At 45.5% G+C, this 10,849-nt stretch overlaps 1 pseudogene; it reads right to left on the bottom strand.

The window, feature by feature from the left end:
• Positions 1-6,351: 6,351 nt before the first annotated feature.
• On the bottom strand, positions 6,352-8,706 carry LOC122153296 (annotated as a pseudogene).
• Positions 8,707-10,849: the final 2,143 nt, after the last annotated feature.

The raw sequence follows: 10,849 nt of genomic DNA, 5'->3' as shown, positions 1-10,849 counted from the left end.
CTTCCACACTGAACCCGTCTCAGCGTGTCGTTTGTCCACGGCTCCACAGTTGTAGAGCGATCCCCAGTGCTGCCCAGCACTGCGAATAAAGAATACCTGCTTAACAGTTATATTGGATTCTAACTGTTCAGTGAATTTCTGTGTTTCGGTCCCTGACCCAGATAGCAGCATATCAGGCTGGAGGATTAGAACCCATTGAAAGGGGAGACCTCTTCTCAATAAAGACTCTGACAGCAGGACATATTCTAGAGAGTGTACAAAGGGCTGCATGTCTCCAGCTAAGGCATGACCAGTTATTAATTCTGCAACAGCCCTCTCCTATGCAGTATGTGGCAGAACCTGATAGATTGCTTCCTTTCATAAGGGGACTGCCTGATGCCTTGAAATTATACGCAGTGCAGTTACAAGATTGTTTGAGAACACCCCAACCCCAGAGAAGGGGGTGCTCCATGGACATGACTTAGGGAGAAGTAGCACAGGAGTTGATTAATTATGGGAGACAGATGGGATTCACCAGTTAGGGAGAGACAAAAATCCAAAGCAGACCTTAGGAGTATGGAAGGAAATAAGGAGATAAAAGATAAGACCTTACGCAATTCCCACCCAATCCCAGTTAAGCTGAAAGGACCTCCTTATAGTAAAAGATACACATTACAGACAGAGGGCATTTCAAAGGGAATTCCCCTGGACGTGATGGATGTGTTACCTACCCACAACCTGGAAAGTTTGATGAAAGGCTGGGACAAAGTAAAGGGGACCTCACCTCCCTCAAACCCCAAAGATCTTTCTCTACTATTCCAGGAACTCAGAACTATAACCCTGTCCATTCCCCAGGAGATCAAGTGGATTGATTTAAGCATTCCTGAGTGGGGAAACTGGATTGGTCATCCTCAATAAGTGAACTGGGGTTTGGTGGGTGGGTCCACTTAAGGAGGCTCACAGAAAATAGCAAAAATTGTTGATTACCTTTCCTTTTGGCCCCCTTAAAACTCCAGTTACATTTCTAGTAGAAGAAGGAACTCCCGAGGTACTTCAGATACAGGAGCTACCTGATAACCAATATGATCAGGAAACCCTCCTTCCCTTATAGAGCCAGCTCCTCCATTCGAACTTCAGCAGAGGAATGTGTGATTTACTGATGCATCCTCAAAAAGTGAATGGAAGGTATGGAAATACTAGTCAGTAGCCTTACATGTTGATTCAGGACAGTGATTTGTAACAGAAGTGGGGTGAAGTGCTTAGATAGGAGAATTGATTGCAGTTTAGAGTGTGACAAAAAAGGAAGATGAGAACAAAGTGTTTATTTATACAGTGTTTGTTTATACAGATTCCTATGCTGTATTTAGAGGGCGTACAGAGTTAATCCCTTTCTGGGAACAAAATCAGTGGGAAGTCAACCGGGTACCTGTGTGGCAAAAAGAAAAGTGGGAGGATATCTTGAATGTTGTTAAACAGGGGACTTATCTGGTGGGATGGGTAGCTGCACACCAGAAGGGAAATCACCCAGCCCACATTTGAAATAATCAAGTAGATTCGTTAACCCATTTAGCTACAATGACAGCAAAAGCTCATGGAGAAAAGTGGGAACATTTGTTAGAGTGGTTATATGTGAAACATGGTCACTCAGGAACCAAATATATTTTCAAAGAAGCCAGTGGCAGGCCTATTACTCAAAAACTGTGCAACGCTATCATTTCTGCTTGTGGTCAATGTTGCACCCAAATAGAAAGACAGCCCTTGCAAGAACCCCCTCTCCACTTGTGGGATGGGAGGGCCTCTGGGAGACTTGGCAAACTGATTATATAGGACCCTTTCAAAAAATCAAATGGAAAGCAATATGTTCCTGTAGGGATGGAAGTATTACTGGGGCTCACCGAGGCTGAGGTTGTCGTGTGAGCAACTGCAGAAAATCCAGTAAAAGGATTGAAACTGTGGTTTAGTCACTTACCAAAACCTCAACCAATTCAATCAGACAATGCCAGTCACTTTACTGCTGGGGTGGTTCAGGAATGGGCAAAAGGAGGAGGAATACAACTGGTATTTCACACTCCCTACTACCCACAAGCTAATGGGATAGTAGAGAGAACAATCACGTTACTGAAATGAGCTCTTAAACCTTACAAAGCAGGGTGGCCTATGGGGGCTCCCTGATACAGTTGCCAAAGTAAATAGCTGCTGGGGAACGAATGGGTGCCCCAGACTCACCACAATTTGCCCTAGGCCTCCCTCTCTACTTCCTGGAGAAAAGGACCAGAAAGACTCTTCAAACCTGCTACGTTAACTGGGACAACCCATTTTAGTGGACCTACCGACAGTGAGCAAGGTACCCCTAACCCTGAAGATATTGCTCAACTTACATGCCTGGGTAGCCACTGATGTCTATGGAAAAGAATACAGAATCAACACCACGTGGGTTGTTCCATCCTTCTAATGTGTTCTGTGATTTTATGTATTTTACAGATCCATCACAGAAACTTCTTTCTCTCCTTATGCATATATCAATACCCGTGTTTTAATTTATGTGTGCTTTGTATTTGCACTTTGTAGAATTAAGAGAAAAAAAGAGGACAGCGAGGGATTCATATTAACACTGGCTATATGAATCATTATTTGAATCATTGGTGTATTTTTATTTGTAATTTTTGTCTGTTGTTATATGGAAAGATGCTTTGGAGAGCCTTCTTCCTCATCCTCATCATTTCCATTGAAGGACAGGGAAAATAATATCCAAATTTAGCTTGGAATTTGATTCAAGGTTTTACGTACATCTGGAATAGCACCAATAAAGGTGTCTGTATAGTGTTACAAAAATCTGTTGACAAAAGCATTCAATTCAGCCTCACTAATCTAAACATCACCAATCTTGTGAAAAGGAGTCTTGTCTCTGGTAATATTTAATGTAGACCAAATTGCTCCTGGACCTTTCACAGAGCTAAAAACTCTAGCTAACAATTCAAAAATTTATCTTCTTCCCTGAGGAGGAAACCTTGAATCTCGTGATTTATGGAAAAGGGAGTGTTGGGAATGGAAAAATGGATGGGACGCAAGTAATGCTTGTAACTTTACTGGGGAAAAACGTTATTGGGAATCCTGAAGCATATGGAGTTTTTTAAGGGACACGGGCATAAATGAAGCATGGTCATATCTCCAATGGTGTCTGCCTATGTTGATTTTGTCTGGGATGGACTTTATTTTTTCCATAGTAGTTAATATGGGGCTGTGATTTGGATTTGTGCTGGAAACAGTGCCGATAACAGAGGGCTGTTGTCGTTCCTGCTGAGCAGCGCTCACCCAGAGCCAAGGCCTGTTCTGCCCCTCACCCCACCCCACCAGCGAGTGGCTGGGGGGGCACAGCCGGGACAGTGACCCCAGCTGACCCAGGGACATCCCAGACCGTAGGGTGTCCTGCTCAGCACAGAGAGCTGGGGGAGGAAGGAGGGAGGGGGGGACGCTGGGGGGGACGGCGTTTGTCTGCCCAAGCCACTGTTACGCATGATAGAGCCCAACTGTCCTGGGGGTGGCTGAGCCCCTGCCTGCCCATGGGAAGGGGGAAATTAATTCCTTGGTTTGCTTTGCTTGCATGTGCAGCTTTTGCTTTACCTATTGAACTGTCCTTGTCTCAAAGCACAAGTATTCTCACTTTTACCCTTTCAATTCTCTCCCCCGTCCCACCAAGGGGGAGTGGGCAAGCCATCAGCCATCACATCACAAGCAGCTGCAGAAGCCAGGTGCATACTCCTGCCCCATTACCAACTCAGGGACCTGTGACATCATAAGCACATGCACATGCCAGCTGCATGCTCCTGCTGCAACTGGTACAGAGCCACCAGTGACATCACAAGCAGCTACACAAGCCAGGGCCTGCTCCTGCTTTTTCATCTGCTCAGCCAACAATGACATCAAGATAAAAGCTGCAGAAGCAGATGCATGCTCCTGTCCTAATAGCAGCTCAAACACCATGGACATCTGTCCTGATTGTGGCTGGGACAGAGCTAATTTTATTTTTAGTAGCTAGAATGGTGCTGTGGTTTGGTTTCAGTGGTTTGGCTTTGGCATGAGAAAAATGTTGATAACATACTGATGTTTTCAGTTGATAAAAAATCAAGAACTTTTCAGTTTCCCATGTCCTGCTAGTGTGCAGGTGTAAAAGAATCTGGGAGGGAGCAAAGCCAGAGCAATGGACCCAAACTGGCCCTGGAAATAACACCATGCTCAGTATATAGAGGCAGGTTGGTCAGGAATGAAGGGCACTCTCACTTCCAGGATTGTGGTTTTGGGATCTTGGCTTCTCTGGGTTCATTAGCCAGGAATAGGAGGGTGTCGGTCAGCAGGTGGTGAGCAATTGCATTGTGCATTACATGTTTGTATTGTCTATTATTTTAGTATTATTATCATTATTATTGCTATTATTATTATTATTTCCATTATTAAGCTATTTTAATATTTATATTTAATTTATAGAAAAATATACATTATTTTTATCTCAACCTATGAGTCTCCTTACCTTTACTGCACCAATTCTCTCCCCCACCTGCCAGGTTGGGGAACGTGAGTAAGTGGCTGCATGGTGTTTGGCTGCTTGCTGGGTTTAAACAATGATAGTCATTTTCGGCACTCAGTGTGGGGCACGAAGGGTTGAGATAATAACATACCTTGCTAGAGTGTATTAACACAAATTTCTTATAACTATTCATTATATTGGTTTAATAATTGCTGCTCATAATGTAGGTTTATTAGCTCTTAGTCATGACATTAATTCTTAGAGTTGTGTTATGCATCACCTCACTTGTCATATATAGTGCCTATGCTGTTGCATATCACACATGGGATGTAGATCAAGGTTTTCAATTTTCTGTACTAGGTAACACTGGTTTACGGCACAATAAAGTTACTGGTCCTGAGACAAGACCGGTATTTGTACCTAGTATTGTCGTCAACGCTGTACTTCGGGGGCCATCTAGTGGAAAGGGTTAAGAGTTACACCCTTTACATTTTTCCACGGAGAACCAATCCATAAACACCTCTCTTCACATTCCTCTTTATCTCCAGGCTAATTATAACACTGTTGGAGAATTTAAAAAAATTTTAATACCCTTGGAAAGTGGACAATAACGTGATTGTATTATTGCTACGAGCCAGAGGGTAAATGAAAGCGCTAGCAAGTATGATCGTCGCTGTACAGCAGTGTTTCCTCCAAAGTACCAAGGTGCACAAAGCAATCCATATCTATCTCCTTCCTTTCACTGGGAACACACAAACATTATTCAAAGCCAAAACAAGCACCTTTAGAGCTTTTAGGCTCACAGCAAAAACTTCCCACAGAAAACACGAGCATGTACGATCGATGCTGTAGAGCACTGTTTAATTAAAAATACCAGGCTACACTAAGAAATCTGTGCCTATGTCCTTCCTTTCACTGGGAACACACAAATGTTCAGCAGAGCCACAAGAAGTGCCTTTAGGCCCAAAGTGAAAACTTATCACAAAAAGCGCTAGCAGGTACGATCGTCGCTGTACAGCGCTGTTTCCTCCAAACTACCATGCTGCACTTAGCAATCCCTGTCGAGCTGCTTCCTTTCACTGGGAACACACAAACATTCAGCAGAGCCAGAAGAGCGCTTCTAGACTCACAGCGAAAACTTCTCACAGAAAGCACCTACACGTACGATCATCACTGTACAGCACTGTTTAATCCAAAATACCACGCTACAGTAAGCAATCCCTGTCTAGCTGCTTCCTTTCACTGGGAACATACAAATGTTCAGCACAGCCAGAATAGCACTTTTAGGCCCACAGCGAAACTTCTCACAGAAAACACCTACATGTACGATCGTTGCTTTCTGTGAAAAGATTTTGCAGAGAGCCTAAAAAATGCTTGATGTGGCTCTGATGAATTTTTGTGTGTTCCCAGTGAAAGGAAGCAGCTAGACAGGGATTGCTATGTGCAGCATGGTAGTTTGGAGGAAACGGTGCTGTACAGCGACGATCGTACCTGCTAGTCCTTTCTGTGAGATTTCTCTGTGGGTTTAAAAGTGCTGTTCTGGCTTTGAGGAATGTTTGTGCGTTCCCAGTGAAACGAAGGAGATAGAGAGGGATTGCTTAGTGCAGGGTGTTATTTGGGAGGAAACAGTGCTGTACAGCGACGATCGTCCGTGTAGGTGCTTTCTGTGAGAAGTTTTCGCTTTGGGGCTAAAAGTGCTGTTCTGGCTCTTCTGAACATTTGTGAGTTCCCAGTAAAAGGAAGCAGCTAGACAGGGATTGCTATGTGCAGCATGGTAGTATGGAGCAAACCATGCTGTACAGCGACGATCGTATGTGTAGGTGCTTTCTGTGAGTTTTCTTTTTGGGGCTAAAAGTGCCATTCTGGCTCTGCTGAACATTTGTGTGTTCCCGGTGAAAGGAAGCAGCTAGACTTGTATTCAGTCCAGAATGTTATTTCACACTCGCCAGAAGGTGAGCATAACATATTTCTATCACGTACACTGAACTCTAGCAACTCATTGCTGTGTAAATAAATGCAGGGACATGCTAAACTGTAATAAATCATTGTGTATAATAATAAAATAAAGAATTAATAATAAAACAAACGAGTAAAGATTCGTAGCAGCCTATCACAGCTCAAAAGCCTTTCACAACAATTTGGGGGTGGGTTTGGGGGGAGAAGGGTGGAGAACACAGGTGTCCAAATGTGAAAGTCAAAGACACAGAGCAAGATCTGTAACCCAGAAATCCTGTGGCAAACATTTGCCTCAAGAACAGTTCCATTTTATTTCTAACAAGGAAGATTAAAAGCTTATCATAAAAAAAAAAGCTTCCCTTTGGTCCCGGATTGATTATAACCTACCCGCCTTTTTCTCACAATCATTTTCTGTTTAGACTCTCTTACAAAACCTTTGTAGAGTGGGACTTCTCCACAGTCAATGGCTTTTTCTACGATTTTCCATGTTCTTGGTTCATCTGTATAGTCCATGCACAACAGACTCCATTATTCTGTCCAGGTCACCCTCAAAATCCACATATGCTGCTTTAATAACAGCTAGCTCTTTGTCCAAATCTTTCTAGCTCTTTTCGAAGTCTTCAATATCTTTCACTGCGATCTGAAGCAAAGAAGTGACACTTCTGGAGTTACATGATTTATACACCAGATAGATTTCAGAGACAGCGTTAAAAAAAAAAAACAAAACAAAACAAAACAACAGAAGCCACGTGCTTTACCCGCAGCTCGCCAGGGAGGCACGGCCACAGGCCCGAAGCAGGGAGCTCCCCACTTCCCGCAGGGCCTGCCCCTGCCCAGGCGAGCCCTGCGGGGCCCCGGCCCAGCTCTCACCTTCCTGAAGAGCAGCCGCCAGTACTCCCGCCAGTCCCGCTCGCCCCTCAGCACCTCGCCCTCCTCGCCCACCGTGCCCTGCTCACCGTACAGGGCGCGCTGCTCCGCCTCGCTGAGGGCGGCGTAGGCCTTGCCCAGGATCTGCGGGCACAGAGGGGCCGGCCGGTCAGGCCGGCAGCAGCGGGGCGGCCGGCAGCCTCCCTCACCTGGAACCGCCGCGTCGCCTCCTCCTCGGCGTGGGGCTCGGCGCGGCCGGGGTGGACGCGGAGCGAGGCGCGGGGGCAGCCGCGGCGGATCTCCCGCGGCGAGGCCCGCCGGCGGGCGCCCAGGACACGGCAGCGCTCGGCAGAGCCCCGGGCGGCCCCGCACGGCTCCAGCAGCCCCAGCCCGCCCGGCCGCCCCTTCGCGAGCCTGAGGCTGAGGCCGAGCCCGCGCATGCGCGGCGCGGCAGCGGCAGCGCCCTCAGGGAGGCGGGCGGGATTCCCCCCCCTCAGCCGCGCCGCGCCGCTCGGCCCGGCCCGGCCCGGCCCGGCCCCGCTCCGCTCCGCTCCCCTCCGCGGCTGCAGCCGCTCCGCGGGCGGGCGCGGGGGGCGGCGGGGGAGGGGGAAGGCTTCCCGCACAATTAATTGGAGCGGGCAGGAGCTGCGCAGCCGCCGGCGGCCAGGCTGCAGCCGGCCCGGCTCCCCCCGCCGCCCCCCCGCCGCTCCGAGGACGGTTTGGGTGCGGGCGGCTGCCCCTCAGGGACGGGCCGGGAACCTGCTGAGGAGCGAGAGCCTCCGCCCTCGGGACGCGCTCTGTGTTCTCCTGCGAAGGAGGAAAGCCAGGTGCGCTCAGACACAGTTAGCAGCAGTACGTTTTAAAACCAGCGGAAAACAAACAGATAAAACAAACGGGCGAGCAACTCCTCTTTGGCTTTCCACTTCCCACTGGTAACAACGAAGCTTTTCTGGCTTTTGTGAGTCATTTGGGATGGATGAAATCCACTGCCTGCTGAAAAAGCTTGCCTTCCTTCTAAAAATAGACTCTCCAAAATACCTATGAGGCTTTCACTAAGACAGACAGACCCTGGTAAACAAAAACAAGCACCTCTTCAAAATACCTACATTTATTACATCCAAACTCAAAGTTCTAACAGTTCACACATAGTCTCTTCCTTCCCAGCTGACCCAAATGTGACAACAGGAAGGCAAAAGTGTTTGCATGTATCCAAACAAAGCCATGGAATAAAAGTCCTGTAAAGATACATTTATAGAAAACTCATATGGTCTTTAATGAAATGCAACACAAGTGGTATACACTGATTGATTCGTACAAAAAGATGCATGAAATAAAAGTTAGTATTTTACCTTTCCTGTGCCTTTTGTTGAAATGTAGAACATTTCGCTACCAATACCATGGAGGGAATAAAACACAGCAGCATTAACTCAGATTTCAGCTCTTATTTACAGCATTTAGATGGTAACATTGCAGAATATTCTTGCTTTCATTAAAAATATCTTATAAAAGCTAGCCGTTATCTACCATTACTGGAGAGCTCTGCTGATGTCAGTGAGTATCACTATTCACAGCTTGATTAACCAGTTACTGTTGTACAGTTGAGGCTACACCTGCAATGATTATTTCAGTCAGTTCTGAGAGATACCGCATCCTCTCTTACCTGATCATCTTTTCTGCTTCTCCAGTGGGCCCTTTATGGGTTCTCCAAATTTTGGTGCTAATGTAGACTGCAGCATTAACACAGCAGGACAAAGACATGACAACCAAAGGGCATCAAATATAAAATACTTAACCATTTCATTCTTCCGATTTTTTCAACTTTAACTTTGCCTCGTTTTCACATGAAGAAGCTTTGGCTGTTTCAGCTTTGCTTACAGGTTTCAGCAGTTTTCTTTTCTGGCTTTGGCTTTCTGGAACGTATCAGGTCTTCGCATCCAAGTTTGACCATTTTTGCTTCCCACAACTGCATTTCATTCTCGTACCGAACCTTATCATCTTCAGCAAGCTGCACGTGTGGCTGGGAGAAAATAAGGTATCAACAGTTACAGAAGGGGCTTTGTCAGGATAACTGCCATGTCACATCCTCCTCTGTGATACAGAGGTGACTTACTACACGACCTGTGTAGTGCACATCCCAGGCATCCACTTTCACCTTCAGAAAATTCAAAAAACATCCAACACAAAAATACAAAACCTTAGTATTGAACTGTGGTTATGTCAACAGATTGACATCCCTGAAGAGGAAGTTTATTCAGTACGACTACAAACAGCTAAGGCTTTTATGGGAGTACTAGTCTGAGAGAGATGGCTTATGTAAGAAACAGGAACAGATATTTCTGCAGAACTATTTCAAATTCTTTTTCTACAGAAAAAAACATGAACATAGTGCATGTTCTAAGAGCATTCAAAACAATCTGGAAGAAGGGCATTGAGGAGGAAGGACGGTAAGGTACAGAATACTTGAAAATTGGGAGGTTTAGATTAGATTTCGGTATAGCACCCCTCCAATTTTCAATACCCCCATCTGCAGGTTCGTATTTCAATACACTGAGAAAGCTGGCAAAAAAGTATCCTCAAGACAACCAAAATTAATAAATTACTGCATGCACATTACCTGTAGATTTCTGTTGCTTTTACCTGTCCAAAGTCTTTCCAAGAGCAGCAAATTACTATGCTGGCATTTAAAAATAAGTATTATTAGAAAAAAAACAAATTGTTGCAGATTATTCCACCTTCATCCCTAGATGCCGCTCAGCATCCATTTCCAGGCATACAGAACTTCCATCCCATCCCACTGACTCACATTTCATCAACACTGTGAAAGAAATGGTCACTACTGGAATAAAAGTAATGAAGATGTTTTTCAAGGCGTACAAATAAAGTCTCAGAGTATTGTCCTCAGTATTATATTTTGAGCAACCAAGTTCAAGATTTCCTATGAATTTATTAATTTTGACTCCAGTTTGTAATTTTCCAATTAGATCAGAGCCTCACCAAAACCCACTGACATGCCTGCTGTTGAGAATCGGACAGTTGTCACCATGCTTCAAACAATTGCTTCCTCTTTGCCTACAGGATACAGAATATACAATACATTAGGATTATTTTCACAGCAGACTGACCACAGGGTTACAGATGAATGTCACACTAGTGAAAGCCAAGTATAAACCAATGTAAAAAAGCAGAAAGTCATATGGGATTAATACCCCACCCTCCTAAAATAGGTAAATAATAAACAATACGATTCACCAAGTTGCTGGGCATCACTCGAGCCACATTTACAGACAATATAAGCCCAAAGCAGTTTAAGTTCGCCAGGAACCTAAAAGAGCTTGTACAGCCTCTGCGTAGTGTTTGTGTGTTCCTAGGCAAAGGAAGCAGAGAGAGCTGGATGGCTTAGCGTACCGTGGCAGTTTGGAGGGGAGGCTGCTGTACAGCGACGACCGTACGTGCGAGCGCTTTCTGTGAGAAGTTCTCGCCGTGAGCCTAAAAGCGCTGTTCTGGCTCTGATTAGTGTTTGTGTGT

Source organism: Tyto alba, unplaced genomic scaffold (assembly GCF_018691265.1).
Source record: "Tyto alba isolate M040663 unplaced genomic scaffold, T.alba_DEE_v4.0 Super-Scaffold_18, whole genome shotgun sequence".
Classification (NCBI taxonomy): domain Eukaryota; kingdom Metazoa; phylum Chordata; class Aves; order Strigiformes; family Tytonidae; genus Tyto; species Tyto alba.
Note: the sequence above shows the minus strand (reverse complement) of the source record. Positions and strands in the feature narration are given on the sequence as shown.